Raw genomic sequence first — 18,587 nt, forward strand, 5'->3', positions numbered from 1 at the left:
CATCTCCATCTCTTATATCTCTTAGTATAACTTCTATCAAGCTAGTTATGCATAAGACCTTATTAAGCAGATAATTACCTATGATGACTACATGAGAACCTTACTGATAACCAGTTATCCCTATTAACATTCTTATAAGCCTTCAGGTCAATTGTTTCCCTAATTAAAATGGGAAATGCTGATTTTCTTAAAATATTTTCATAATAATGGCAGTTCAGCTCTTCAAGAGCAAGCCATCCAAGTTCCATGCACTAAAAGCAATCCCTTCTGCCCAGCCAGGACTGAAATGATGTAAAGCACAAAAGGGAACTGATCTAAATCCTTGCGACTTTCACTGACTCTTCACAGTCTTCACAGCAATCTTTTCTTTAATAAAACTGAACTCATCCAAAACAAAGTAACTCCATTTCATTTTCCCCAGACTGGAAGACAGAAGTGGAAGAGGGTCAACATTCCCATTTGTTCAATAACAGGGCAATTCTTGTAGACGGGATGTTTGCTACAGCCGTTCCCACAAGAGGAAATCTACATGCACACACTGAGCAGCACTTCCCACATTTTCTTGGCTCATACTCAGAACATCTCAACTTGCGAGAGGAAAACTTTCAGGGCAGGGACGGCAAGAGAAGGCCTCAAAGCCACAAACAGCCTCAATCACTGAGATTCTGCATCTCGGTGGTGGAAGGCGCCCAACAAACGGCCACCCAACTCCTGAAGACCTCTTGATGAATCAGTGAGGTTATTCTTTCCAAAAAGTCGTTATGTTCTCACCCGTTTCTATCAGAGAACTCTTACATCTATCAAGGGGAACGGCGCTGTCTAACCCCGATGCCTGCTGACGCCAAAAACCCTACGACTGCATCCTAATTCTGGGAGACGCCCCATTGAGTCACTTTGATTCACAGAGTGTTGAGTGATGACCCAAATAGTCAGGATCTGGATGACGTGTAGCCCCTATGGGTCTGACCTGCTGTTTATTGTTCTTAAGTTTTTTGGTGCTTTCTTTTTTTTTAATTAAAGCTTTGAAACCAGGGCAGCATGTAGTTTGGGGGTTGTACGCTTCCATTTAATGAGAATTCAGACTTCAAAAGATAAACACTTCAAAGGGATTACAAAAGAAAAACTTATTCTTTAATCTCACTAAATAAATAAGCACAGTGCACGCTAATACTCTCTGCAATCCAGCTTCTTCACATTTTCCACAAACTAAGTGCGTATCGTGCATCACATTTTAAAAGGTTTGAAGAAGCAGAACAGATCACTGAAAGAACCTGTGCAAACTTCTTACAGAGCAATAACCAAATGCGATCTCCTCTTTCTGCATGAGCTTGAGCCCTAACAAAAAAACCTTGCAAGTCAGGACACTGGTGTAGTTCTGAAAACCCAACATCTGCTGCACTCAAGGCAAGGTTGTCCCCTTCTCCAAAGCCAGGAAGCAACCAGCACTGGTTACACAGATCTTTCCAACGTCATTGAGACTATCTTGCAGTCTTTTTACTTGTAATGACAAGGTGGCAATCACACAGGTTGCACTGGCACTTCACAGAGTGAAGATGAAACACTTTCATGCAGGTGCCCCAGGAGATGGAATCACAGCATGTGGCAAATGATTCCTCAACAGGGGAATTATCCAATTACAGAATCATGGAACCATTAAGGTTGGAAAAGCCCTCTGAGATCCCCAAGTCCAACCCCAACCCATCCCACCATGCCCACTGATCACATCCCTCAGTGCCACATCTCCGTGGTTCTGTAACACCTCCAGGGTTGGTGACCCCACTACTCCCTGGGCAGCCTGTTCAGATTCCATTTCTTGTTTCTCTCAAAGACTTCTGCACAAAACAGACCTTTCATACATGGATGCAAATGAAGTCACTTCAGGCAATGAAATAACATGACAAACAAGACATCCCCAACCCTTCCCCCAAACAACAGGAACAGAAAGTCCAGAAAGGGCACATTTTCCTTGTTTGGAGTTTAAGGTTTTTACCAGAGAACAGCTCAAAACAGGCTTATGCAGCAGAGCCCTCCTTCTTCAGACATCCACTATTCTTAAATAAACAATTTCTTAAAAAATCAGATGAAACTACAAACGTTCTGAACTTATTGTAAGATGCAGGCAAAGCGTAGATAGGACACCAAGGCTTCTCATTAAGAGGAAGCACAGAACATGTTTTGTTCCTTTTTCACAATATCTTCCTGGCAACGTCACTGGGAAAATAATTTGTCCTTCTCTGGTTTGGTGGAGAGATGGGCAACAACTCCTGTCAGTGCACCATGAATTGCTTACAGCTGTGAATCTCATGGGGTTCTTTGCTTTTAGAAGTAGCAAAGAAGTTTCAAGCAGCTTAAGAGGTGTAAAACCTGGTTGTTCCTGGCAGAGAAAGCCAACTATAAACCATGAAAATACAGATGGTTGGGGAGAGTTTGAAGTATCCAAATGAGGTAGAAGAATTTGTTGTGATGTGGAATAGAGTTAATCCCATCCTCAGGTTAGCTGCTGAGTGTGTTAAGGTCAACTTCCACCTCTGAGCATGCATCACTGGGGAAGCCCAACTTGGGCTGCCCACTGGAAAGTGTCTCCTGTGCTTGAACAGAAATGCTGGCAACTGCCAGACAAGGTAGAATGCTGTTTGGCAGACACAAAAATGTTATTTCATTGCTGGAACATAAATGTGAAATTCAGTTGTAAGTTAAGTTTAAAAGGGAGTTTCGTTTTGTTGGTTTTTCTTAAGTAGAAAGATCAGTAAAGGAAGTAACAGCAATACCTACATTTCCATTCCAAGGAGCTAATTAGCCCTTTAAGCACTCTGCCTTTCTATAGTGCTTTCTGGCTGAGAAAAACTAAGACTAAGTGCCGCAACAGGAACATTTACTCAATTAGAAATACAAACAGCTTCCCGTAGAAAGCTAGGGCAGCCAAACCAACGTGTAAACTTTACACTGTGAGAGAGGCTAGGCCTGCCCTACTGAGCCAGCATTTGGGAAGCACGTGCCAGCTTCCAAGCTAGAAGATGCCAGGAAGACAGTGGACTTGAGCAGACACTCATAGCATTGTCAAGGTTAGAAAAGAACTCTCAGATCCTCAACCCAACCCCAGTCCACCTCCACCATGCCCACTGACCACCTCCCCAAGTGCAACATCTCCACGGTTCTTGAACGCCTCCAGGGATGGCGACCTCACCACCTCCTTAAGCAGCCTGTGTCAATGCATAATACCACTCTTTGGGAGAAGCTACCAAGCTTCAGTTCTTCCATCTAAGCACATGCTAATCAGACTTTCCAAGGAGGCCTTAACATCGCCCATAAAGATCTGCTTGGTGGCATCCAGGAAAAACAAACAGGAGGTCGCAGAACATTCTGTTTTTAACTTTGTGAGGGTGGGCTTGATGTATTGAAAAGTTTAGCTGGGCACCAGAACGTACTGATGAGTTAAATCAGAGGGACAAGGACAACCCCAGCTCTACTCAAAATGAGGTTGCTGAAATCCCGAACCAGGTCAGCTAGCAGAGATCCCAGTCCCTTCACTAGGGTCATCCTGCATCCAGGTGGTGTTCAAGCTAGTCAGCACAGTGGCATTTTGGAAGAGGGAAAGGCAGCCTGTTTCCATGTTACAAAAGAAAACCATTAATACCACTGCTGATAAACAGAGGACAGACCATGGGAAGAAACCTTCATGTTTCATGCCTGGAGGAGTCACCTGGGGGCATCACAGTGGGTCAGCAGTTAAGAACACGATCAGAATATTCATGATTCTATGAAAAACAGCTCAACAGTACACTGGGGTGAGACAACAAGGACGCAGACAGAACCAGCAGGAGTGGCTGCTGATCTTGGCAGAAGACGTGGAAGAGGAAATGTCTGAGTCACAGAACTGAACAGTCATGCCACAATGTGCCTAGCGGGTCTGGGGGAAGCTGGAAGCAGAGGAAGGCTGCATCTTGACCAATACACCCCATGTTCATCCTTGGAGATGCTCAAGGCTGGTTTGGATGGGACCCTGGGCAGCCTGATCTGATAAGTGGCACTCAAGCCATTGGAAGGGGGCTTGGAGCTCAATGATCTTTAAGGTCTCCTGCAACCTAAGCCACTCTATGATTCTGTGTTCAACCTCTGTTACCTAAAGACCATCCAAAGGAGGATGCACTGTGACATCAGTTTCAGAGATGAAACCACATCAGCAGGTTCTGAACACAGAGACAGGTGAGAGAAGTGATTTTTTCCCCCCAGTGGGAGAAGACAAGACCAAGGAAGCATAGGCAGATGCTGAGGAAAACTGAAGAAACTTTTATTTTTTAATTATTTAAACTATTAATACCTTAAGAAGCTTAAATAATTGCAGTTTTTCCTCTCCACAGACTCCAGAGCTTTGCCAGCTCGGCCAAGCTGAAGCACAGAAGTTTACACGGAGCCTTATCCATTCTCAGCATGTGTTTTTGCTGAGAAACTAAGTGGAAACAGAAGTGTTTTTCGAACATGCACACCCTGCCATGCAGTTTCCTTTACAGACAAGCCTTTCTTCCTCCCTCCCTGATTACCCTTTCCTACACACACGCAGGAGAGCTCGCCATAACCACACGTGAATTGTGTTAGCCGGTCCTCCGAGGGGCAGTTTTCATCTCGTCTGGAAGATGTTAGCAGCTAGAGCAGAAGCCAGTCCAACATATTGCTATAGAGGTCTTGTCATCTGCTTTCCCCTTGACATCTTCCCTGCTGCATTGCTGAAAATTTGGTTCACGCCAGCAGGAAGGGAACTGCGTGAACCGTGCCAATAGCACTCAACTGAGAAGGAGTAAAATGCCTCCACACCCACTGCACACACTTTAATTGAAACCGTAAGGGGAAAGAAACAGCAAGATTCATTTTACGATCAATACTTCGCACGTCTGCTGTGCAACTGCTATCCAGAGAATTAAGCACGAATGTCTCTGGCTTAATGAGAGGTGGAAAGTCCTACTTAAATGGATTACAAGCTCTTTATTTCCTATGATTGATTCCTTCCATGCGGCTGTACAAGCCATTCTTCATAAATGTTCTTACACAGCAGAGAGGCTCAATTAGGGAAGCAGCAAACTTGTTCCCCATACAGTGGCTGCCTCTTTCCTCCCAAACTTGCTTTCTGCAGGTTACATATGCAGCTCTGCACCACAGTACGCTCACCAGAGCACGAGATGACCACGTGCACAAGAGCTGCTCCCTCTGCATCTTCCAAGATGTTATTTCTGCTTCCATTCCCAAAGCAAACATTCACTGCTCCATAGTGGTTAGCTGCTCCTCTGTAGCTCCCTTGTTCTACAAGCTGGATACTGTTTTGGCTTCGTGCACAAAGAATGCATAAATTAACTTGATAAGACTAATTGCACAGCCAGCTCCTTCCCGCTGCAAACACAGTAGATGTCCTGTGGCCAAAGTAATCAGAAAAGAAAATAGTTGGCAGGATCTAGTGACGTGAAAGACACAAAGCCAATCCTGTCTTCCTGATTTTGGAGAGCTTCCACCTCTAGCACTGTTTCTTTCCTTCTCATTGTTCCAAATGACACCATCTAATGCTGGAAAGGATTTCCAGGCGTTAACCTTTGGATAGGACACTCCCAAAAGACCATAAGCTAACTAATAAAGCCCAGGAGATGACCAAGATGATCAAATATCAGGTTGGATATTAGGAAGAATTTCTCCTCCAAAGTGCAGTCTGGCACTGGCACAGGCTGCACAGGGAGTGGGGGGCTCAGCATCCCTGGAGGTGTTCCAGAACCATGGGATGTGGCACTGGGGGATGTGGGCAGTGGGGTTGTGCTGCCAATCTTGAAGGTCTCTTCCAAACTTAATGATTCTATGACTCTGTGAATGGTCAGCAAGGATTAAGGAGTGGTGAACACAGAAGGATTGTTAACCCCTCTTTGTTACGTAGAAAGAAATAATCAAAATCCTGAGCAAGAATCCACTGTGATGATAATGAGAGATGCTGCCTCGTGCCTAGCAAGGCCAGATGTGACACCAGCACAGAAAGTGGTCCAAAAGGTTCATGGAAGACACATGCAAAACAACATCTCTTGAAAACGAAGCTACCACTTCTGATTCCAGAAGATGCTAGAGGTGCCTCTGGAAGGCTATATAAGATCCATCTTGGAGAGACCTGACTGGACAAAGCTCTGAGCAGCCTGGCACGGGCTTAGTGTTGGCTCAGTGCTGCTCTGAGCAGGAGGATTGGAGAAGAGCCTTCTTGAGGTCCCTTCCAACCTGAGCGAGCTTGTGGTTCCATGAGGAAATAAAACACCAAGAGCCAGCTCCCACAGGAGCCCCAGCTTCCAGAACACCACACACACAAAACACTGAAACAAAGGCAGGACCAAGAACTATACGCTCCCTTATCCCGTAACGTCCTCCAGCACTATTTCACCACGGATATTTTAACTTCTAACAGAGGAAGAACTCAAGCCCAGTTTCCCTGCCTCCTGTTCCAAAGACATTCAGTGGAGCACAGGTTTCTCTTGCTTTCCTAAAGCCTCTTTCCAGTTATTGCTGAATTCTTTCCAGTTCTGTATAAATCAGTCTCTGTTCAATGCAAGGAGACACAGACGTGACAGTTTCTCTCCCAGAGGATTTGCAAGCTCAATCTAGACACTGTGGTGCATGAAAATGGCATCAAGGGAAAGAAGCAGGTAAGGGAAGACAGGCTACAGCCACCAGATCACACAGCTACTCATACAGGTAAATAAATACTCTTGACTGCTGACACTTTCAAAACACGGGAGCTGATCTTTAGGAAGACACGAATAAGGACAAAGTGCTTTTACTCTGTTTGCAGCAGAGTAAACCTTTCAGGAGAAGGGAATTGTCATTTGACTTGGAAACCAGCTGCAATACTCTCGAGTACTTTCCAGTTTCAAAAAAGCATCCCAAAATTCTGGTCAAGGCCATTGTGACTGCGGCAGTAGAACTGACACACAGAGTGAAAGGGGAGGGGGAGGTCAGGAAGGGACCCCCACCCTGCACCCACAGGGTGACTCCCAGAGCTAACAGAGGAGATCAATTCCAACCCATGCCTGAAGAGTCCTCTTCTAATAAAAACGAAATGCAAAACCCCATCTGTCAGTTGCATCAGGTACTATATTGTTTTCATTATGGAAGGGACAAGCTGTGAGGGATTCCAGCTCATTTACTGATGAAAATCCAAAACCTATCAAATGCTTTCAAACATTTCTGAGGTCTCTCAGTACTACAGGCAATAAAACAAATCCAATCCAGAGTCCTCTCCAGCATTAACCATGCTTTCTGCAGGCAGTTACCAATGGGACCCCGATTCATAGCATGCTATGAACAGTGACAAATGGAGTGGTGGATACAAGAAAGTTACCATTAGAGTTAAACAATGACATTGGCAAACTGCCTTCACAGCAATCCAGCCATCCTTCCTCCACCCCACTCACAGTGAGGCTCACGGTAAAACTAAACAGGATTTAATTTAGAGTGAGTAAATAGGATGCTTCTGCTCTTCATGATAACTCATGAAAGCCAAGCATTACTGACCATCCTTACAGCTATTTCTACATCTTTCTCCCCTTCTCCTTCGCAACAAGCAGGTGATTGATGTAATTCAAGCAAAGACATCCAGAGTAAACTCTGATGAGATTACTATAGGCTTTGGAAATACTGATGCAAAGCTCTACATTCAATGTGCCTCAAAGCCCCACCGTCCCTTTAATTCACTGCTTATGATCCTTAGCCTCGTGCTGCAAAGAACATGGTCTCAAGGCAAGAACCCAAGGGGTCTGTTAATACAGAGTTACGTAGTTTGGTGGGAATTGCTTCCAGCCCAGAGCAACTCATCCAAACATCTGGAGCGGCTAAGCAGTCCCACAGGAACCCAGAGACCAAAATGCAAAAGGATGAGTATTTTTCTTCCCTTCCCCAAGAAATACTCATCTTTCCAGGAAAAAAAACCAAAACCAACCAAACAAAAAAAAACTCAGAAAAGGAGAGGTGATTTTCTTTAATAGTCCTTTGACTATGTGTACTAAGGGACGTGGTTCAGTAGGGAAATACTGGTGGTAGGTGGGTGGTTGGACTGAATGATCTTGGAGGTCTTTTCCATCTTCGGTGATTCTATGACAATGCAGTAGGGGAAGAACAAAAAAATAAAATAAAATAAAAAATAAAATAAAAAATAAAATAAAAAATAAAATAAAATATAAAATAAAATATAAAATAAAATAAAATAAAAACAACACAACCACCACCACCACCAAGAAAACCCACATGAAAATGCTTACCAGGGAAGAGTGCTCAGCACCACAGATTAAGGTTACCAGTTATGCAGGTGTTCAGTTGTTGCTAATAGTTTGTTTAGAGGAAACTGTGCGTTCAACAAGATGACCTTTCTGTTCCTAACCTAGAAAGACATGGATGTCATCACAAAGCAGAGCCAAAGCAGACCTTTCAATATCAGGGAAAGAGGGGAAAAAAAACCACAACAAAATAAAACACAAAAAGGCATCCTGCAAACCTTTTGATAAGCCATCCTTACGCAAGCACAAAGCAAAACAAGCACTTGCTGAGCTGCAGAGCTATGCTTACTCTGATGACAGAAGCACCCACTCAGGCAGGTCATACACCGGATGTCCAGAACACAGCCCAAAAAGCAGCTTTCCAGGGAAGCAGAGAAGGGTTTTGGGGACCAGAAGTCTCCCATAGAAAAGTACCTCTTGGGTTTAGTCACTAAGAGGTTCCTGGGAAAATTACCCCATGTAACTTGAGAGGGCAGGTCAGCTGCACACAAAGCTTCCACGATTCAGCATTTTACTTCCAGCCTGGCTCACTTCACATCTAGTAGTTCACTTTGAGTCTCCATCTTGAGTCAATTCACATTAAGAGCCCATTTACATCAAATCATAGAATCCTTAAGGCTGGAGAAGATCTCTAAGATCATGGCCAACCATCAGCCCATCCTCACCATGGCCTCTAACCACGTAGGGACAATGATGAAAGCTACCACCCACAAGCAGATTTCTATGCACTAACCAAGAGCTAAAATTACCTTTATTGTCAGCTTGTACTCCTCCGAGTGCTGTGTCCAGTTTTGGGCCCCTCACTGCAAGAAAGATATTGAGGCCCTGGAACGTGTTCAAAGAAGGGCAACAAAGCTGGTGAGGGGTCTGGAACACAGGGCTGATGAGGAGAGGCTGAAGGAGCTGGGAATGTTCAGCCTGGAGAAGAGGAGGCTCAGGGGAGACCTCATTGCTCTCTATAACTTCCTGAAGGGAGGTTGTAGTGAGCTGGGGGTCGGCCTCTTCTCTCGTGTCATCAGTGATAGGACCAGGGGGAATGGTTTCAAGCTACGGCAGAGGAGATTCAGGCTGGACATGAGGAAGTATTACTTCTCAGAAAGGGTGGTCAGGCACTGCAATGGATGCCCAGGGAGGTGGTGGAGTCACCGAGCCTGGGGGTGTTCAAGGAAAGGCTGGATGTTGTGTTGAGGGACGTGGTTTAGTGGGAGCTGTTGGGAATAGGTGAACGGTTGGACTGGATGATCTGGAAGGTCTTTTCCAACCTTGGTGATTCTATGATTCTATGATTGTTTTTCTAAGTAAAACTCAGCCTGCTTGCATAAGTCTCCCCAGTCCCATACTCCTTGCCCCCCATTACCCCTCCTTCCCTCCAAGCAGCCATGCCCCAGAGCATCAGCCTCTTCCAATGCACTGAGCAGTTATGCACAGCCAAACTCTGAAAGAGTCACTGTTGGGTGGAACAGGATCACAGGAGCCTCCCCAAAGGGAGAGCAGTTCCAGTCCAGCCCACTATCAAAGATTAATCAGCACGTACAGCTGAAAACACAAAAGAAGGCAAGAAGGAAGATGAAAGAATTTCAAATAAGCCTCAAAGAAGGAGGGCTTTGTTTGCTCTTCGGTCAACTTTATTTCAGTTATATAGGGAAACTTTGAGAACATCTCCCATTAGATAACTTGGTGGAGGATCAAGCCAATATCTGCTACTCCTTGAGTGCACTTCAAAAAAATACTGGCTCATGAGCCACATTAAGAGAAGGCACCAAGTTGCTAATCATCTGTGCAAGTGTGAATGCAGAGAGAAATTTCAGGATGAGGCCTTATAAGGACCAGAAAATAATTTTTAGATAAAGAACCATCAGCTAGCAATGTCTTTGTTGTTGTTGGAATGGTTTTTACACACTCCTGGAACTCAAGGGTAAACCAACACAAGAATTACTCTTCCCTGGAAAAGCATACTCAAGTTCAGTGCCATCAGCATCCAGTCTGGATAAAACAAAGTACTTAATTTCAAAGGAAAAGAGCTGCCCAAGAAGGAACGAAAATGCCAGCTACAGAACTGGGATAGTAAATATGGGAATGGAAAAGAGAAGGGGGCACTGGTCTCTGCCACAGGAGAGAGTGGTGCAATGCTTTAGAGAGCATTCCTTAGCTGGGTAACTGCTCAGACTGGAGAAGGGAGGAGGAGAATGGAACAGGGAAATCAATCAGAGGCACAAGCACCAGGGAGGCTGCTCATGATGGCTGAGTGCACAGTAACAGGGAAAAAGGCATCCAGACAGCCTGAGCTGATGGTTGGCGACCCTGCACATAGCAGGGGGTTGAAAATGGATGAGCGTTGTGGTCCTTTGCAACCCAAGCCATTCTATGATGATTCTATGATAGTTATACAGAGAGGGAAAAGAAGAGTATTCCCAACTGTCCACACATGCTTCAGGCCACAAATGAGAAGGCATGCAGCAGAGAACCACAAGGACTGCATTCAGCAACAGTTCGCTTATGCAAATTTGCAGAAGATTACAACATACCAGGTTGGATATTAGGAAACATTTCTTCTCCAAAGGAGTGGAGATGCAGTGGCACAGCTGCACGGGGAGTGTTGGGGTCACCATCCGTGGGGTGTTACAGACCTGTGGGATGTGGCACTGAGGGATGTGGGCAGTGGGTTATGGCGGGGTGGGTTGGGGTTGGATTTGGGGATCTTGGAGGGCTTTCCTTCGTGGTTCTGTGATTCTGTAAAACCCTGCATTAAGGAGGTAAAGAACTACCTGAGCAGCAGGAAAAAATACATTTTTTTTTCCAACGAGGAAAAACAGTTTGATAGCTTGTACAAAGTTCATGAAACACCCTCAAGCATTCTGAGCAAAGAAATCTTCCTCTCAACACCGTATTAAAGAATAGAAAACTCCTCAGTCAACCACTTCCTTTTGCTCTCAAGGTGTTTACAGGCCCCAATGCATTGCTCCATTTACAGAAATACCCAGTTTCCTGCTCAAGGGATCATCAAAAGCACAAAGCAGAAGGCATCAGCACTGGCACAACACATCGACAGGTTAATCCATCATCCACAAGAAATAAAAATAATGGAAAAAAGAAAAAGAGAAAACTAAGTGTACATCCTTATTTTCCAAAGATGGCAGTCCAATTGTTTTCCCTTGTCTTAAGAACTATTTTCAACTGAAAGCCAGAAGCTCAACACTCATCAGTGTTCCATCTGCTTAATCACTGCAGGAGTTAATGATCTCTGATTACCTCTGCATCCTTGATATGAGAGCACTGTGGTCTAAGTAAGGCACAGGAAGCTTTTATTCACAGAATCATAGAATCACCAACGTTGGAAAAGACCTCCAAGATCATCCAGTCCAACCATCCATCTACCACTAATATTTCCCCACTGAACCACGTTCCTTAGCACATCACCTAAACGTTCCATTCCACTTGCTAGAGCTTGAAGGCTATTTTCCAGATAGGATTCAATTTGTAAACCAGCACAGGTATCTTTGCATTAAGATACAATCCAGCTGACTTGCGACAGCAGATCTGTTTGGCTCACAGTTGATTTGACACTCATTTGAGCTACTGTCAGTCTAGCAGAGCATTACCTCCAACAGGTCTTTTTTTGTTCCCAGGAGCCTGATCCTATTTTTCGATTCTGTGGATTATCAGCAGAATGTTTTCTCCCCCTCCCCCCACCCAAACTTTGCTATCTCTTAATCTGTCCCAAGAACAGTTATGTAAGATTCCCTCTGGTTACAATGGAAGGAAAAGTTTTCTTCTCTGACCTGAATTCTAGCAGTATTAGCACATTTTCCACATCTCTGTCAGCTCTAGCCTTACTCATCCCAGAGATGCAAAACAAATCTGCTCCCCACAACTCAAATAGTCTAGGCATTAGATACAACACACTCCCTTAACCAGAAAGCCACTTTTTTCCTCCTGAAAACTCCCCAGTTTGAATGACTGGGATACTCTACCTGCAGTAGTACCTTGGCTCTTATATAGTCAACTTACAGCTCAGCCATTACATAGTTTGGGAAGCTTGTAAGCCAAGAATGCCTTAGAGAAATAAATATGTGCATCTTCAAGCCATCAAGAAGCTTATCAAGAAGTCTAAGAATGAGTGAGATGGAAACTGGCCTCATGCACACTCAGAAAAACATCATTCTAATGTCTTCACTCATTAATGTCAACTGAATTGAAAATTTAATTGAAATATTGTTACCTACCTAAGCCCATAGTTGTCAAATGAGACATGAAGAAAACTTCCCATATTATTCTAGTGGTTGGTGACCCTGCACGTAGCAGGGGGTTGAAATGAGATGATTGTGGTCCTTTTCCACCCAGGCCATTCTATCATTCAATGATTCCTGCTCTCTCCAGGTGAAGCAGTGATTTCACTACTGCTATTTCAACACAATCCAGAAGAGATCTGGATTAATAACTTCTAGAAGACAACTTCTTCAAAGGGGAATGCATTTTATTTCACATTATGAATTGCATCAGTCAAAACAGCACAGCAGACTTAAAGCCCTTGGGCTCACACTCTTCTGTGCCATGCAGGATGGCATTGAGGTATTCCTGCTCATCCAGCAATGCTTCTAGAATCAGGCTGTGCATTCCACAGTGCCAAACCAGGCTCTGCCAACCCACAAGATTCAGAGTTACTTAATCAACCCGCTCTTCACATGATCCCACAGCTGCCCTGAGAAGGAGGTTTGACTAGATGACTTCATGAGGTCCCTCCCAAACTGAGCTACTCATTCTATGACAATATTTACGTACAGCAACAACAACAAACCACTGAATAGAATCATTAAGGCTGGAAAAGACCACCAAGCCCAACCTCAGCCCACCGTGCCCACTGCCCACGACCCTCAGTGCCACATCTCCACGGTTCTGGAACAACTCTGGGGACATTGCAGTAAATTCTCAGAACAGCTCAGCAGCAAGTTAAAAGGAATGCTTTCAGTTTACTGGCTGCTTGATCTCAGCCAGGCTCACAAGCCCACTTGCGTTCAAAGGAGCATTTATCTTCCAGCATCCAAAATCCGCCCTTACAAGGTATCCAGAATCCGTGTTCTCACAGCCCTTTCCTCCATATAAGGAAAAACTAACTTTCTCAAGCATTTATCTCACTAATCAAGGCAAAACACAACCCTGTTCTGCAGTAAACACAGCTGGACTCTGTTGTCCATTATACCAGCATGGCCACTCTTGTGTGCAGGCATTAATGAGCAAGGCAGGTACGCACACGAGTGATGCACCCCAAAACATCACAAGAAAATGGAGGAAACAAGGAGAACAGACAGCAGAAAATATGCCTTGCCAAGAGCTTGACAGCAAAAGAAATGTTGTATTTCATCCACATACTGATTCAAGACACCATCAATACACCAGAGGAAAGCAAGGAATCCAGCTGCCCAGAAGCTATTTCACCAATCCCAGGTCTCCAACAGCAGCGTCCATAGAGGAAAGAAGTCTGCAGAGAGAAGTTCTGGTTGTCTGCCTCCTGGATGGGGAGAGCACAGCATACTGACTTGGGGAAAAGAAATCCCCGCTTGAGCTATATTCAGATGCAAGTTGGAAAGAGAGAAGAATGTCACCTTTTCCCTTCCCCTTCCCTTTCCAAATGGCAGTTTCCAGTAGAGAAACAAAATGTTTTACCAGGTTCTAAAACAGTCCGAGGTTTGCAGCCAACAACAAAACTCTGGGTCTGACTGCTCCGGATGGAAACATTTTCCAGCATAAACCCTCAAGCTAACAACGTTGGTTGAGGCGATATAAATCACCATCTTCTCTTTAATCCTGGCTATTAACTTTTAGCTTTCTAAGCAATTTTTGCATATTCCAGAAAGTCGGGGTTTTGGAACATGCTGCTTTCCAAGAATATCCATTTCTGTCTTTAGCAGCATAGCAATTACAACCTAGTGAGCATGCTGCAAGACTCACTGAAGCCCTTGATAATCCTTACCTTCACTTGCCATCGGTCTTCCTAGCAGTATTAAAGAAGGGGTGATGCTTGCATTGGGCTAGGAAACGCCATCCTGATATTCAAGTATCTTGTAAAAATTAACTCGAATAGCATGCATTTTCCAGTGGTGTTTTGTTGCACAACCTTCTGCTGAGGCCTCTAAATTCCAGATTTTTTTTCTCTCCTTTTTTTCTGCTTTTTATACTGACGGAATGAAGCCTATTAAAACCTTTTTTCTTTTTTCTTTTTTTTTCTTTTTTCCCTATTTTTCTTTTTTTCTTTTTATTTGGCAAACAGGAGAGCAGAGCATCGCACGCTCGTTTCTATTCCCAGGATATGATGCGAGCGCCTTCCTCACACATCCCCCACACTTTGGTCCACAATCTGTTCGGCTTCACAACATCCCTCTAAGAGCAAAAACACGGAGGCAGCTCCACGTCTCGTCTAGCTCTGTCTTTCAATGGTCTGTTCATGTTTCTTTTCACAGCTTAATAAGGATCCGTTCTGATGCAGGAGAAGCGCCTTTCCATCCATCACTCATTCAGCATATGCAACTTGCTCAGCATGCCCAAGCTCTCTGGAACAGGTGGCTCAGCTTTTTACAGGGATGTAAGTGCTGTAGCTCTTAAATCTCAATTTGAGCCCAGAATAGGCATTTTAAAAAGGGATCCTGAAGTCAGTAGCTTTCTCTCAGCTAAACAAACAGCGATGTCAAAGCTGACGTGTTTCAAACCCACTGCTGAAAAACCAAGAAGCTTATTGGGACAAATCTGCAAGGCTGACAAATCCAAACTGGTACTTAGCCCCCATGCACAGGGAAATAACCACAGAAAATGTTACAGGATTAGGAGAGATCAGTGGAGCTGGCTGTTCTTTGGCAACGGAATGCTCAGCAAGTACCTTTCCCATAAGGTTTAAGTGAATTTTCTTTGCTTTCTTAGGACTTCATCCAAAGTGACTTCCAAGTTCAGTCTCGTCCTTCAGCCACGTGGCAGATGGTGACCCTGCTGACAGCTCAGCCATGGCTGCAGGGAGCTGCACATGGTGCACAGCCAATGCACGGCTGGAACATCATATTTCAGCATAACGGGTACAACTGCCTGCAGAGCACACCTTGGGTAAACCCACCCTTACCTCCAGCCAACACAAAACAGGCTGTCCAAGGTCCCATTACAGTCACCATGGGAGTCATTCTCTGCCATGTCAACCAGTCTGGCTATCTCACTTTGGGAGAAGCCAAAACACACAGCTAGATGTGTTTGTAGAGCACAGCCATGGATTACGTTCTCTCCATCATGAAACCCCGTCTCCGCATTTACCTATGGAGAAGTTTCCAAATGATATGGCTGCATGGCTTTAGGACAAGAACAGATTTGGTAGTTGTGCCACTAAGCTCACATCATCCTGTTTAGGCAAGGAGGACAGAGGTGAACATACCAAATTTCAGACACCTCTTCATATAGGGAAAGCAGGAGTTCTATCTTCTTACTGATCTCTACAGCTACCTTCTCCCAGGTAACTAGTGGTAAGACAAGAAGTACTGGCCTTAAGTTGTGCCAGGGGAGGATCAAGTTGGATAACAGGAAAGGTTTCTTCTCAGAAAGAGTGGTGACACATTGGCACCGCCTGCCAAGGGAGGGAGGGGAGTCTCCATCCCACAGAGGTGTGCCATTGAGGGACATGGTCAGTGGGCACGATGGCTGTGGGTTGGGGTTGGACTTGGGGATCTGAGAGGTCTTTTCCTGCCTTAATGATTGCATGATTCTGTGACAGCATCTTAGTTCTTTGCCATCAAGGTTGGAAGAGATCCGTGGAAGAAGCCACAAACATCTGCATCTTGCAAGGGCTGAAATCCCTCATATAAAGTGCTTCCTCCTGTTCTCCACATTAAATTTAGGATATACAAAATATGTGAACAGTGGCATCCCTCAGAGCATCAGCTTCAAGTCCCTACCAGGATCCATGGACATCACTGGAGGAAGGAGCAGAGCATGGGGAGGAGATCACAAAACAAACAACACAGCAAATCCATTTTTAGTTCAAGCCAGGGGGGTATTGAAGAGCACAGTCACACCTTTGCCACTCTCTTTGCTGTTGCAGAAAAAGCTCAGACCTACCACCACACTGGATTTTCCTTTTTCTTCTCCCACATGTGCTATTAAGACTTGCCCTACGCTTTAGGAACCAACCAAGCACGATGAGATGACTTCTATATGTATCAGAATAAGCCTGATTTTTTAGTCAGTTTAGCAGCTGGCACACACAGATTTCAGGCCTGTCAAGTATCATCCTGAAGGCAGAGCCAACAGGATCACCCATTTTGCTCCCTGATAAAACAATCTGCTAAAGCCAACCACCAACAGAGGAAACCAAAAGCAGGGACAGGATCAGCTCCAGCAGATTCAGAGCAAATACCAGACAACCCCAGCACCAATGGTACCATTTAAACGTGCCTGCATTTAATTTCAAGGGAGAGAAGAATATTTCTTCCCCCCCCAGCTCTGTCACCACCCTGACAGGCAACTCTCCAGCCATCTCCATCTCCAGTGCAAGGCACAATAGAAAGCAACAAGGAAAAAGTGCTTTGAAGAGGACAGTCAATAACCTTGGCAAGATGTTTGAGATTCACACATTTTTTCCTACTGCATGTTTACGCTTTGTTACAGGCACTCTTTTCCCAAGGAGGCTGAATCACTGGATTTCTAAAGACAGGAATTGTCAGCAGCTTTCCTCCTGCTTTACAGAGCAAATACTCTCCAGGGCACTCTCGCACAACTGACTTGATATTTTTCACTTCAGCAGCCATAAGCTGTATTTAAGACAGTCTCCATCTTTGTATTATGACAGCCTTGATTTTTTTTTGCTCTGAGATATAATGCAACTTACTAGCTGAAAGTATCTCCAGCTGCAGTTATTGCCTGGTAGAAGCTGAACCAGTAACCATTCATCACCCTGAAATGAGGTTGTACAAGAAAGTCAAAGCTCATCATCAATTTCTTGCTGAAATCAGGTCCCAGAGGCAGAAACAAACAAACAAACAAACAAACCCACATTAACTACATTCTCATCTTGTTGGGCTTTGAAATTCTCACAGGATGGTTTCACTAACACAACTTGGAAACAGGCGGCCAAGACTTCACCTGCGTAGGCACTTTGCCCATTCACTATTCACACAAAAACCAAGAAGAAGGATGCCAGGCAAACCTTGGCAGATTTATGCATAGATCTAACAGCCATCAAGCTGTTCTTTGCTGTGGTCTGGGTGGTACTGAGTTGTAGATGTGGCACCTGGGGACATGGATGAGTGGGCAGGGGATGGGGTTGTACTTGGAGATTGCGGTGGTCTCTTCCAGCCTTAATGATTCTGTGAGATTCAGACAGAGAAGATTGCTCACTAGAACACATGCACAAGGTGCAAATATCACTTGGGCATCAGCAACACAACAGAAAGCAGTGAGAAGGTTGAGAGAACAACAGTGGTCTCTTCAAATCCTACCTGGAGATAAAGGAACGTGAGGCATAACCGAGATGGGAGAAAAGCTCTTATGGACACAGAGCAGTGAGTAATCAGACCTTCCAGGGACCAGAGCCCACATCCCACAGTTGTAAAAACAGCACATAAGTTTGCATGCTGGGAACAGGAATATGTGACAAAGTCCCTATACCTTAAAAGCCCACACACACACAGTGACACAGGAGCACCCTGGGTGAGGAGGATTAGCTGTGCTCATGCACATGGTTGTGCAGGATGCCTTTCATCTCAGGGGTTATTTTCAAGCAGGAAGACAAACAGAGCCTTTTTGCAACACTTCTTCTCCCCCAGATGATCTTTAATACACCCACGTGTCATGCAACTCCAAAAATTGGTTGTCAGCATGCAGACACACCACCGCTGAAACAACAGTGCAACTAAAACCAAGCACCTGAAGGGAACAATTGGACATGCACACAGATTAATGCAGACATGGGCTGGATGGCAGGGGAGAACAAGAAGGAATCCAAAATGCTTCCAGGGCAATGATTGCAATTCCCATTCCTCCTCTCAAATCAAGTTCTCCCAATGCTTTAGAAAGACTCTGATGTTCTTATATTTACTTTTAAGCAGTGTTCCTATCACCAGTGCTTGGTATGAAAAACCCCGAGGGGAGTAGGAGGAGCAGTAGGGCAGGACGACGAGCAGAGGAAGTACAAATGGGAACAAATGTGACATCACTGCTGTTTGCAGAGGTTCAGGTTGCAGTTTTACCCGTGCAAAGCATTAGAACAACCAGCCAGAAACTTCCTCAAAAGGCAAGGCAAGGCAAGGCAAGGCAAGGCAAGGCAAGGCAAGGCAA

At 44.8% G+C, this 18,587-nt stretch overlaps 1 protein-coding gene across 5 annotated transcripts in view; it reads right to left on the reverse strand.

The window, feature by feature from the left end:
• LOC122188565 (glycerophosphodiester phosphodiesterase domain-containing protein 5) overlaps nucleotides 1–18,587 on the reverse strand; it is a 166,137-nt gene that overhangs the window by 102,963 nt on the left and 44,587 nt on the right. The window contains exon 2 of one of the 5 annotated variants that reach the window (XM_042886968.1): nucleotides 8,271–8,389. The exons of the other annotated variants lie outside the window; for them this stretch is intronic. The gene's annotated coding sequence lies outside the window, so the exon portion shown is untranslated. The remainder of the gene's footprint in view (nucleotides 1–8,270; nucleotides 8,390–18,587) is intronic. 5 annotated transcript variants of the gene reach the window in all.

The sequence above is a fragment of the Lagopus leucura genome, unplaced genomic scaffold (assembly GCF_019238085.1).
Source record: "Lagopus leucura isolate 7727_CA_CO unplaced genomic scaffold, USGS_WTPT01 Super-Scaffold_100067, whole genome shotgun sequence".
Taxonomy (NCBI): domain Eukaryota; kingdom Metazoa; phylum Chordata; class Aves; order Galliformes; family Phasianidae; genus Lagopus; species Lagopus leucura.